Source organism: Anas acuta, chromosome 3 (assembly GCF_963932015.1).
Source record: "Anas acuta chromosome 3, bAnaAcu1.1, whole genome shotgun sequence".
In the NCBI taxonomy this organism is placed as follows: Eukaryota; Metazoa; Chordata; class Aves; order Anseriformes; family Anatidae; genus Anas; species Anas acuta.
In genome coordinates this window covers 103,014,413-103,027,472 of record NC_088981.1, presented here as the reverse complement: position 1 = coordinate 103,027,472, position 13,060 = coordinate 103,014,413, and the positions used below count along the sequence as shown (strand labels likewise).

The 13,060-nt window shown below is 51.9% G+C and overlaps 1 protein-coding gene across 2 annotated transcripts in view; it reads right to left on the bottom strand.

Annotated features, from left to right (window-relative positions):
* Window positions 1-8,384, bottom strand: part of HPCAL1 (hippocalcin like 1) — a 43,758-nt gene extending 35,374 nt beyond the window's left edge. Inside the window, exon 1 of one of the 2 annotated variants that reach the window (XM_068678584.1) lies at window positions 8,292-8,384. The gene's annotated coding sequence lies outside the window, so the exon portion shown is untranslated. The remainder of the gene's footprint in view (window positions 1-8,291) is intronic. The other variant, XM_068678589.1, reaches the window with a different exon arrangement.
* Between the last annotated feature and the right edge of the window lie 4,676 nt (window positions 8,385-13,060).

The window sequence follows — 13,060 nt, the reverse complement described above, 5'->3', positions numbered from 1 at the left end:
GACAGCAACGTTGCTGTGTTTGTGAGCGGTGTCACCCGCCTGCAAGCAGGCATGGAAATAACCCCCAGCACCGTGCTGTGCTCCCGGACTTACATTTTCTTTTTTCAACCAGAATCTGCTGTTTTATTAAAACGCGTTGTGTTTTTTTTCCTCTTTTTACAGCGTGAGGAAACTCTCGGAGGGCTCTCCCCTCCAGGTTGCTTTGTTTTCTTTGACGCCTGCAGATCAAATAAAGAGGAGCCTGTCGCTTCCCCCTGCCTGTCGCAGGATTTTCGCTCCCCAGGCTCATTTCCAACCCACCTCAAGCCCGGGGATCTCTCACACTGCTCGTAGTACTCACAGCTGGCCTGCTGCAGGCTGACTCTCCTTGGCTCCTGGGCAGGTTTTGCAGCCCGTACTGAGCTCCAGGCTGCTCCGCCTACAGCTTTAGGCTCATTTGGAAGCTAATTCAGGAGTTCTCCACAATATCCTGCCCTGACTGTGGCGCGGATATACCTCAGTCTGCATGTCCCCAGAGGGCTGGTGCTGCTCAGAGGAATTTCCGTCGTGTTGCAGCAGCCTGGAGCGCTGTCCCTCCTTGCTCTGCTTCGGATGCTGCTGCTGGCACCTCTCCCAGCACCGCTTCACCTACGCTGTGTGCCTGCAATGGGCCCACACGAGCCCTGCAATGGGATAACTGATGTATGGAGACCCAGCAGCATCCCCTGGCACGCTGCAGGAGCGTGTGGTTAAGTTGGAGGTTGAATTTCATGCACATTGGGCAAGCCAACCAGCCCTGAGAGCGGGGCAAAATCCACCTGCCTGCTTAGATGCCAGCTCTCCAGGTGAGGCCGAGACCCACCTCCCTGTCTGGAAGACCTTGCCTGCAGCTCGTGGTCCAACCCCACTGCAAAACGCTGCAGCTGGGAGCACAGCAGCCACAGAAGTCCTGTGAGGCAACCCCATCCATCTCCTTCACTTTTAGTGTGAAGTTTTAACAGCCCGAGCCACCCCACCACGCTCCACTGCACGCCTGCTGTGCTGGAGCACTCTTCACAGCGCGGGCACAAAAAGCTTGCACCTAAATTGGTAGAAAATGAGGTCCGGCGTGAGTTACTGCTGTTCCACCTCCAAAAAAGCCACGCTCTGAGCATCCCCAAGGTTTATTTATTGAACACAGCTGCACTGGAGTGGTTAAAGCACGGTGTGAAGAACAGCCTGAAGCGTGCGCTACCTTATCTCGGGCCGATGCTATCGCAACACAAACACGTGTCCGTGCCAGGCTCGGGAGGACGACAGGGGAACCCAGGAGAACAGAAAGCCCATGCAAAGGGAAAAGCTGCCCTGCTGACAACCAGACTGCACTCATCTCACTGCAGGTGGCTGTGATTCCCCTGGCTCAGAGGAGTTTTGCTCACTTCAACTAGAAAGTGAAGACTGCATTTAATGTTACACATCGTATTTGGCTCGCTTACGTCCAGCCAAGGCAACACTCCCGATCAGCACTGGCCACCAGGGATGACTGCACACACTCCACAGAGCGAGGATGCTACACAGCCACCTCTCCAAGTCATCGAGCAATCGGTATTTGCAGCCCTCAGCCCGGTTTCACGCCAGAAAAACTACTCAGCTCATTAAACACGTCCCGAAAAAGCCCAGGGGCATACAGAAGCTTTCCAAATTCACAGGAAAGGAAGGCTTTTTCAGGGCAGCAGCAGTGCTGAGACTGGCAGCCAGGCTGGGTACGTTGATGTTACCCTGTACTGGATCCCCAAAGTAAGCTGGGGGAGTTCACAAAATGCACTCAAGTCCCAGAGAAGCTGCGTGGACATAAAAGGAGGGAAGGCAGGTAAGGAAATGCTAATACTCCACTGCGACTGAACACATGAAACTTTATTAAATCTAATTTGAAGTGTCAGAACAAGATGAATTGTTTGCAATTAAATATTTTTCTCTTTCTGAACTGCAGAGTTTCTTTCCTTTATGTTTTTTTTCCCCCAAAAAACCACCGCTGACAGATGCCACGTACTGCCTGGTCGTGCTTGGACACAAGCGCCCAGCCGATAACTACAAAGCATACGGGCAGCTGGGGACAGAACAGTGCCAATTACCCAATTATTGACCCTATTTCCTCCTCTCAACTTTTTCCCCATGCAGTTAACAGAATTATGTCACCGCGCATTCATTGCCCAGGAAGTTTATCTCTGTCTTCCCTTTCCAGTCTTGCTTTTCATTTGCATTTCCCTTCTTCGCAGGATGCTCTAAACTAAACATTACATTCAAGTTACACTACACAGGCTCGGGAGGAACGGAGCACATAGGGGAGGTCATGGGAAGGGAGGTAGCTGCTGAGCAAATCTGATTTTAGCAGACACACAGGGCATGGTGTCAACTGGGTTTTATTAAAGGAGGTGGCAAATTTGCATCAGCTAAAATATTGGGTGAGGAGATGCAGCACAGCAGTGGTTGAAAGAGTAAGGAAGTTTCCAAGGACTGAACGAAGCACGGATTTATTAAAAAAAAAAAACAAACAAACAAATTAGAGTGATCGATGCTGTTATGGTACAGGTGTGGTGCTGCATATAACCCTAACTGCCTCTGCATCCTCGGGCTGTTTTATGCTACATAAAAATGCAGATTCCCTGCTCTCCAGTTGTGGGATATGCCGCTGAGTTTAAATTGAGTTCATCACAAACTAGTGCTCCTGGACAGATCATGTGTTTGTTTTAAAAACTACTCATTCTTGCCTTTCAAGGGGAAAACCACCTTGAAAGCAAAGCAAAAAACAGAGGCACTGGTGGCTTGCTAACCCTCCAGAGAGGATGAAAAGCAGCATTAAGAAGAAAACTCCCTGTACGCCTCCATCATTACCTTACAGCCCGTAAAATACCAACAGGAGGATGAGGACAAAGGGTTTCCCTGCTTGCCTGCTGCCCTCGCCCCACGGCACACCTCGGCACAGTTTGTCCCACCTCCAGGTGCCTCGTTTGGGGACGTGGAGATGGGGCTCACCCAGCTGGGTGACACCTTCCCAGGAGCTATGGGGACACGCAGGTGACAGCACTGGAAGTGACAGTGGAGGAGAGCACTGGCAGGGCACAGGGCGATGGGAGGACTTGCTCCTTCTCCAGCAGCTATGGCAGCAGCTCCTCCACGAAGGGCACTGGGGCTCCAGGCAGCTGGTGTGGGATAAATAGCATGAAGTGGTGACAGATGGGTGCCTCAGCCCTTCACACCCTGCATCGTAGAGTCACAGAACTATCCGTGTTAGAAAAGACCTTTAATTTCATCAAGTCCAACCAGCAACCTGCCCTACCGAGTCCCATCACTGTCTCTTGAATACCTCCAGGGATGGGGACACCACCACTTCCTCACGCAGCCCTTTCCAAGGCTTCACCACCCTCTCTGTGAAGAAATTCTTCCAAATGTCCAACCTAAACACCCCCTGGTGCAACTGGAGACCCTCTCGGCTGATGCTTTGTATTTCCATCTCACGGCTGTTACACCAGCACACGCTCTACTCAAAGCCCCCTGAGCAGCCCTAACAAATAGCCCAGCCTACGTGCAGACAGCTCAAGCTGCAGGAGAACAAGAACAGAACTTTTTGTAATGTTTCACGAACCCCTTGAGCAGGTAACGGGGAGCATTTTTGCCAGAAACGTGCCTCCCTACCCTTTTGTCAGGAGAGTCCCCACCCCATCAATTCTTGAGGACCCAACAGCAGCCTTTGGCGATGGGCAGTGTCCTCCTGCAAAGTCTCCTCTGCTCCTCCTCTCGGAAACTCTTGAAACTGGAAACAGCTGGAATGAAACCCAATTTCCATTTCAAAATAAGTAAGTAAAACCCCTCTGAGCCACCTCCTGACAAGCATGGAGAGCCCCGGCCTGGTGCCGAGGAGCATGGCCTTCCTTCCCCACGGGCCACCAAAGCCCTTGCCTGTGCCCGGCTCCCCAGGGCCACCAAAGGCCTGAAGTCACCATTTCCAACCCCTTTTTTTATTTTGTCTGAGTGCTTTTTTAAAGATAAACTCCTACACGAAGGATCACTGGCTTTCCAGAAAGCTCCTCAGCATCCCTCAGAAGCAAACCTGACATCTATTAGCTCGAGAGCGACAAAACTCAGCCCAGCAGAAATCAAAGCAGCGGCTAATCACCGAGAGAGAGCCTTTTATGCTGATTCCACTTCCTTCATCCCTCTCCTCTGTGCAGCAACTGCAGCCACCTCTCCACAAGAGCATTACAAGGGCAGGTGCCAGGGAGAGGGAACTCAAACCAGGCGGTGGCACAAACCATTTCAGAAGACACTCGAACTGGGATAAAGCCTTTTCCAGCGTCTTCTGATATATTTAGCAGATGTTGCTTGCAGGCCCTTCCCGAAGCACCGTGAAGCGTGCTCACTCCCTGCTCGCCTTCTTGTGAGCTTCTTCGAGCTCGCATTTAATAACTGAGCTCCGTGCAGCTGGCTGTGCGTGCACAGCGTCCTCCCCGCTGACTCCCACTCCCCTCTCGCACGCACGCAGCTCCTGCAATCAGCCCCAAACTGCTCCCCGGCCTCCAAGCTGAAGTTTGCTTCGCTCCCCCAGGATTCTTCTGCGAAATAGAAAATGAGACCTTTCGAGAAATGCCATTTACCTGCTGATTAAAAAAAAAAAATGCCTGGATAAAGGGAAAAAGCAAAGGATGCCCTGCCAGCGAGAAGCGCTCCGACGGCGGCTAGCCGCAGCGCCACCAGCAGCAGCAGCAAGCTCTCTCCCTTCGCACAACGGGAGCGCTGCCAAGAAGAGAGAATCCTGCTCACAATGCCCTTTAGGAAAAAAAAAATAGGGAAAAAAAAAAGCCTGCTACCTCGGAGCAATGAGAAGCATCCATTCTGCGCAGACACGCCGGGCTGTGTGGAGCAGAGGTGAATGAGAGGCATGGCTCACAGCACCCCCGTGCCGCCCGCTCCTGGCCCCCAGCTTTTTTTTCCTCACCCTCCTCCCACCTGTGCCACCCCCGCCTAGGCTCAAATGCCTCTGCAGGAGCCACGTGCTGACTTCCACGCACCGGTGAGACGTATTTCCTCAGCCCATGCCCGAGCTACGCCATCCATCACGGCCAGCAGCACCGCTCCTAATTCCTGCAGACCACGAGGGTTTGGCGTTTGCACCAGGGCGCACACGGACTCACTCCCTCTCCCCCGGCGTTCACGACGAAATGTTTCCTGCACTTCCACTTGTGGAATTATGTTCCCGCTGCTGGCATGGCTGGGGACTCAAAAACAAACACCTTTGCCACTCCGACTAGCACACGGGTCAGATAAACACGTTGTCTGAAACAAAAACACCCTCAAATTGCAAAAGCAGCTGCCTGTGTCCTGGCACATCCACCAGGATCTCGCTATGCCTCGTTTCCAGCAAGCATCTCTGAAGGTGCAAACCACGCTGCTGATACTCAGCCTCCCACCCTCTAAGTCTCCAGATGTCCCTGTCACCAAAACCAGTGTTCTCCGACCCGGACAGAGTTTTCAATCATTGCCATCAGCCTCAAACACCTTTCTCAAGAGGTTAAGGCTGCAGCAACCAAAATACGGGCAGGAGTCCATTGATCTGGCTGCGCCGCTTCCCATTCAGCCAGCCTCATCTCCGGTGGAAAGACCGGGCAGAAAAGAGGGCTTCCTAAAATTGTGGTTGTAGAAAATCCTCAAATCCCCCCAGAAAATCAAAGGTCTCAAAAGATGGTGTACTGACTGCATTGATTAAATTCCTTGCTTCTTTTTTTTTGACTTTAAAAAGAAACACCCCTACCAGCCGTGTGGATTGAATAGCCCCCAAAGCACCATCTCCCATCTCTTCCACCGCTGTTATGCCGTATACCTACAAACCCACCACGCTAGTTACAAGCAGCATTTCTTACTCATAAGGGCTTATTTCATGCCATCCAGTACAGAGAAGTGCAATATTTCTCAGATTACGAGCTGGATCCGGCCTCTCGGCTCCTGCCTTCTAATTCCAGCGCGGACAAGGCAAGGGAATGCATAATTCATCGTGCTGTGGATCCTACGGGTCTCCAAGTCACCGACACCGAACTTCCAGAAAGCTAATGTTTCCGGGAGATTCGGCTGAAGAATTTAGCCTCCTCACTGCTAAAAGAAGCAGGAGCTCCTTGGTGGAGTGTTTGGCCCCATTGTTTAAAGATTCATGGTGGCTTTGCCACTGGAGCGTGACAACGGGCAGATATTTATCTGGGAAAGTCAAGAAATGCAGGAATCAATGAGTTAATTAGGAGGTTAGCACAACACAACCGACCCATGAAGGCTTTTATTCACCAAAAGGCTGATAAGGTGAAGATAATTGTTTGCATTTGTTGTACTCTCGGGGTTGGCAGAGGGTTACTGGAACGACGGAAATTTCAGACATTGATTTAAAACATTTTCTGCTCATTAAAGCTAAAACCCAACAGTTTCGCAAGAAACGCATGGCGTAGGATCCCACACAATACAGTCAACATGAGCTGCGATAAATCACCTCTTGCCAACAGAAATTAACTTCGGGTTGAGTTAATCCCCACGAAGATGCTCAAGTTGGGCACCGCAACTATTTTCTAACACGGACAATGAACAACGAAACGGGTCCCACACACAAACGCTACGGGAAGCATAGTAGGAACAAGAGAAAAAAAAGCATATTAAGAAAAAAAAAAGTCTGTTTTTCTTAAATTCACTGGAAAACACATTGCATTTGTTACTGGTTCTGACCTAGGAGTCACGTCTGAAGGGAAGCCCAGGCGTGAGCGATCCTCTCCCCGTGAGTATCAGAGCATCTCGCACGCACAGACAGCACAACCTCATTCCTTACAGCCTCGTGTCACTACAGGCAAGAGAAGCAGCCTATCATATAGAATTTTAGATCAGATCGCCCACTTGGTCTGCCAGCATTCCCGGCTCACTCGAGGCAGGGCAATCAGCACTGAAAGGAGTATTGTCTCGCTTGGGAAACGCAATAAATCATGATCATGCAGCGCGAACACTTCTCATCGCAACCATTTCTAAGCACAGATCGCATGCTTTTTTTTTTTTTTTTCCCTTTTTGCCCCTGAATTTGGGCAGCAGCAGCTGCCTGCCCTGCCAGCCCAAGCAGGGATGTTCCTCGAGGCTGACAAGTTTCGAGCATCCCCCTGCTGCAGCTGGGCGAACTCTTCCCAGCGCTGCCTCCATCGCCTCCCCGAGCAGCCCGCGCCGTGCCAACAGAAAGCACTTTTTTGGCTGGCACAGCTGACACCAGAGCAGGGCTGCTGCCAGCATTGCGACACCCGTCCTGTCGTGGCACACCCCCCCCAGGTTTCCTACAGCTCTACGCAGAGCCCAACGTTGCATTTAGGGCAAAAACAAAGAGGAGAAGAAAACAGGTGGCGCAAAGAGGCGGCGGGCTGGCCGCTCGCTCTCCATCTAACCTCAGCGAAGCTGTGGACGGATCACCTCCCTTTTTTCCGAGCCTCACAGCACAGGGGGGGATGAAAGATGAAAGGCAGGCAGCTGCTGTGGGACCCGATCCTCTGATGGGGTCCCGAGGAGGAGCGAGGTGCGATGCCATCCCCGACCCCACTGCGGGATGCTCGGCACCGTGCTGGGCTCCCCACCCAGCGCAGGGCTTTCGGGGCAACCAACACGTCCCCAAGGCGAGAGGAGCTCAGGAACCCAACAAACAGCTCCTAGTGGGAAAACTGCAGAATATTTTGGGGAAGGAACAACCGCTTCCTCCTCCGTTTTTCCCGCAGAGAGAACTCCACGTCCCCACCGCGCTTGCATTTGTGAATGGGACTACGGCATCGCGCTCGGCTCCGGCGCTCACCTCTACGTACTGCTGCAGAAAAATAATCATTAAAAAAAAAAGGATTTTGCCGTAAAGGAGCAGATTATCCAGCTGCCAGCAGGAGCCACGGAGCAGCCAGCTGCTCCCCCCGGCCGCCCTTTCTTTTGGGGTGCTGCGTTTCGCCTCCTTTTCCCCCAAAAAACCCTACAGAAAGTTCTCCGGGCGCCAAGGCGCTGGCAAATCCTTGGGGTGCAGAGCCCGTCCAGGGCAAGGGGGGGCCCTGGGGTGCCCCCAGCCCCCCTCCAGCACCCAGGGGAGCAGGCAGGGAGCACCGCAGCCTCTTCCCAAGGGCTGCCGAGCTTTTATTTTCCGGAGGGGCCGCCCAAGGAGGAGGCAGATAGGAAGGGCGGCTTTCGGGGAGCTGGCTCCAAAGGGGCGAGAGCAAAGCGGGACCCGAACCCCAAATCCACCCCCACCCCCCAAAAATAAAAAATAAAAACCCAAACCCACCCCACTGCCTTACCCGGGGGTCCCCCTCGGCGGCTGCCGGCCGGCTCCTCCCGGGCGAAAGAGGAAATGAGCGGGAGGCGCTCGGCGGGGAGGGACGGCGGAGGAGGAGGAGGAGGAGGAGGAGGAGGAGGAGGAGGGACGGGGAGGAAGGAGCCGCCGAGGGGCCGCGGGGAGCCAGCCGCGGGGCTCCGCTTCCCCGCCGGGGCAGCGGCTCCTCAGCGCCGGGGCGGGGCCCGCGGGGCCCCTCGGGGCCGCCCGCCCGCGGCCGCCGCCATTTGGGGCCGGGCCCGGCCGCCGCCCGCCCCCCCCCAGCCCCAGCCCCGGGCAGGAAGCGAGGGGGGTGCGGGGGGCACGGCCGGGAGAAAGTTTGGGGGGCTCGGGCCCTTCTTGCTCCGTGCTGCTTCTCGCCTTCATCATTTTTTTCCCCTTTTCTGTACCTCTTCTTTCCTTCTTCTTTCGTGTTTTTTTTTTTTTTTTTTTTCCTTTCGTTTTCTTTCCTTTTTTCCCCTTCCTTTTTTCTTTTCTTTTTCTTTTTCTTTTTCTTTTTCTTTTTCTTTTTCTTTTTCTTTTTCTTTTTCTTTTTCTTTTTCTTTTTCTTTTTCTTTTTCTTTCCCTTTCTTTTCCTTTCTTTTCTCTTTTCACCTTTTCCTCTCCCTTTCCTCTCCTTTCCTCTCCTTTCCTCTCCTTCCCTTTCCTTTCCTCCCCTTTCCTCCCCTTTCCTTTCCTCCCCTTTCCTCCCTCCCCTTTCTTTTTCCCTTTTACCCCTTCCCTTCCCTTCCCTTCCCTTCCCTTCCCTTCCCTTCCCTTCCCTTCCCTTCCCTTCCCTTCCCTTCCCTTCCCTTCCCTTCCCTTCCCTTCCCTTCCCTTCCCTTCCCTTCCCCTCCCCTTTTCCCTTTCCCCTTCCCTTTCCCTTTCCCCCATCCCATCTCATCCCATCCCCTATTTTCAACCCCCAAACAAACAAACACCCCTCCCGCCATGGCACCATCTCTCACTAGGCCCTACACTCCCCACCACCAAATTTTCCAGAGGGGAGGCAGGCGAGGGCTGCAGCCCCACACCACACACCTCACCACCAAGCAGGCGATGCTGCCATGCACCCGTACCCCTCAAAGTGTCCCCAGTGTCCCAGCCGTGCCCCCAAAAGGCTGGTGGCCCTGCAGGTGAATTCGGTACGGGTGCCAGCAGCACCCAGAGGCAGGTGCTGAGCTCTCAGCAGACCCCATGGCAAAATGGAGAGGATTTAGGGACTGATGCTAATCTGCTTCCCAAGAGAGGTGACTGCTCAGAAATACGGCCTGCCGAGCAGACAAAGGAATGAATCCTCCTGTTTGGATTTTTTTTATTTTCTCCCCAGCTCCTGCCCAGTGCATTTTCAAGTCAGAAATGTATGGAGAATGTAACGCAGTTGCCAGTGTGCCTTATCAGCAGCTCTCACTCTGCCTCCCCATACGGGAGACTAAGTGAGCACGTTCGGTGCAGTCGCAAGATAAGAACCAAACAGAGCTGAAATCAAGGCCACACCAGAAAAAAAAAAAAAAAAAAAAAAAAAAGAGCAAAAAAATAGAAAGATATTTAGAGATTTTAGCAACAATCCTTGTGAGGCAAGTGGGGGAACAAAGAGAAAAAGCCCACCGCCACCAAACCAGCAGGTTTTCAAAGCTTATCTCTGCATGAAATCCAGCAGATACTTTTTTAAAGACAGGAAAAAATGAAAACACCTTTCACACATACTGCAAAGCTGGGATACATTGAAATTATTGATGCAAAGCTGAAAATGTTACTAACAATGACTGTTTTCTCCACCCCCTTTCGGAGTAGTTCAACCGTTTTGCCAGCTTAAAATAAATAAATAAATAAAATAAGAGCAATAAAAGTCAGCCCAAGGCAAAAAACAAGCTCGGAAACTAAAGAATGTGCACGGTTAAACCAGAATGGGAAGGCAGAGTGGAAAACTGTACGCAAGCACTGCTGCTGCCAACCTCACGTGCCCAAAGCCCTCTTCTCCTGGCGGGAGATGATTTGGGGTGAGCGACTCTCTCGAGTTCCCCGCCAGCCCTTGGGTGACACAGGTGACAGCAGCAGCCTCTGCCCAGCCCTCAGTGGCAACCAAGCAAGTACCTGCTTGAGGGATTTACAGCTCTCAGGGCCCTGTGGCCGTGCTGGGAGAATTGGGGACATTTTATAGTCAGTGGGTAATTCCTTCGAGAAGTGCCCAGGCTGCTCAGCCCAATACAAAACTCATCTCTTCGAGATGTCTTCAGCATCCTATCCTGTGATTAGTCACAGAAATATTTAAAATAATTTTGGATTCAGCTATTCCTAAGGAGCACACAACAAGAACCACACAAGGCATTACCATCAGTTACACCCAGCTTCTGTTTTCAAGAACTGCTCCCTGCCAGTTGTGACCTGAAACAAGATGCCAGTCCAATCACCGCCACCAAGATTTCATTTGGCTTGCCAGAGAGAAAGGCTGCCCCTCGGGCACAGGGACTGCCCTGCACCTCCCATCCTGTGCCCTGGGTTTATTTTTAACACGGGTTTTTAGGTAATTTCATTCTATCCTGTATGGAAAATAACAGAAGCAAGGTGCATCCTCAGCCCTAATTCCCACATGCACTTTGTGCTCCAAGTGAAGAATTTCTTCCTCACGCCACATCTGATCTAAATCTCCCCTCCATTTGTACAAAGCCATTATTCTTGGTTCCATGGCTACACCCCCTGATAGAGTCCCTCTCCAGCTTTCTTCTAGGCCACTTTTATGGCTAAGATCAGGTGGCAAAAATGCAGGACCTAGCAAATTGCAGCCTCATCTACCTTGTTCCACACATTCCACATGACGTGTTCCAGCTCAGGCTCTAGCCTCTTGTCAGTGTAACCAGAATCATCAAGGTTGGAAAAGACCTCCAAGATCATCTGGTCCAACCATCACCCTGCTATCAGTGTCACCCACTAAACCATGTACCTAAGCACCACGTCCAACCTCTCCTTGAACACCCCCAGGGACGGTGACCCCACCACCTCCCTGGGCAACCCGTCCCAATGCCTGACTGCTCTTTCTGAGAAGAAATGTCTCCTACTTGTTTTAGTTGTTGCAGAGCAGTGCTTACACTGAGTCAAGGACTTTTCAGCTTCTCACACTGCCCTGCCAGCGAGGAGGCTGGAAGGAGCAATCCCTGACTTACAGCAATCTCCTGGGGAACAACTCGGAAAGCAGGAGACCCTTCCAAAGCTGTGGGCTGCTCCCAAACTGCCCGTGGGATGAGGAGCACCCCTTAATGCAAGAACTTAATGGCCATAAGTTGGCATGTTTGCAAAATGGGGCCCATTGCATGAATCTGGATTATGTGAGGTTCTTCTTTTAATGTCCTGTGCTCATTAAGCCTATCTAATGATCCTTTGCTGATCTGGTGTGGCCCTTCACCAACTGCACTGCCACAGCTGCTTTGGCATCCCACCTCTCGTCTGATTTTCTTTCTGCTTCTCATTTTGTTTCCACAGTCGGCAAAGAGGAACAAAGAGGGATTAAATTAGATTCATCTGGATCACTCCAGCTCTGCTGAATCTGAAAATACCACGTGAAATTCCTTCTGCTGGCTGGGGCTTAATCACCAAGGGATTAGATGGAAACAAAAGTAGTTGAGATGTGTGGCACACAGCTATTCCTTAAATATCTGCCATAATAACGTGAGCTTTAGTGGCAGTACGAGGCCTATTGCTAATCTTGAATTATCACCCGCCTTCCTGGGGCTTGGCGTGATTGACTCTGGGGAGACATTAGAGCAATATTTACCTTTTTTCAGCAGTTCATCAGCCTGACCTGGAGCACTGTGTGCTGCCGGGGATTCCAGTTCCTGTTAGCTCTACCAAAAAAGCACCAGAGGAAACTGCTGGCAAGGATTAAAAGCTCTCGCTGTTCCTTCCCTCTTGACCTCCTGACGCTTGTGATGGTTGTGGGGATCCAAGGCTCCCTCCTTGAAGACAGCCAATTGCTCCAGCTGCTTTCAGGCCAGACTGGAGATCCCAGAGCCTGGATTTGCCACTGCTGCAGACACTGAGAGCAAAAGCAAGCCTTTGGGCTCTGAACTGGGGCCACATTCACCCTGGCAGAGCCTGGTCCTCCCCTCTGTGCTGCCTTATTTTCTGTGCTAAGTCAGGTCTTCCAGTAATGAAAGCCTTGATGCCTGCCTATAAGGCCTCATGATTTTTGCTACCAGCTGCTGGAGCTCAAATCCGTGCCTGCATCAGCCTAACCCTCCTTTGCACTCCCAGCTAGGACTCCTCGTGCAAACAAACGTGCTTGGGAAATGCCAGCTGCACACCTTGCTCTCACCCGCAGCACGGGCAGGAGCATCGCTCCTGAGCCTGTATTTGATGTACTACCAAAGCAAATAGAAGGGGGTTCGCCAGCCCTTCGGATCCCAGAAACCGGGGGTGGAAAAGAGCAGGTAGGTTTTTATGGCGTGTTTGCCTGCTGAAGCAGGCTTGTTCCCTGCACTGTCTTCTACTGCGTTTTCCTGCCCTGTTTTAAATGACCTTGGAGGGTGGGGAGAGCCGGGAAGGTGGAATCTGCCCGTACCCTAGAGAGCTTGTGTCTGGTTTGAATAATGTAACGTGGAGCTAGCGGAAATTCAGAGAACGTGGTTACAACACAATATTTAATGCCATTTTCGCATGCTTTTTCCTCTGCAACCTGCTTGCTATGCCTGCTGTGCCAGTAACATCAGATAGATGTTTAAAAAAAACAGAAAGAGGTAACAAAAATAGTGGCAATACTCC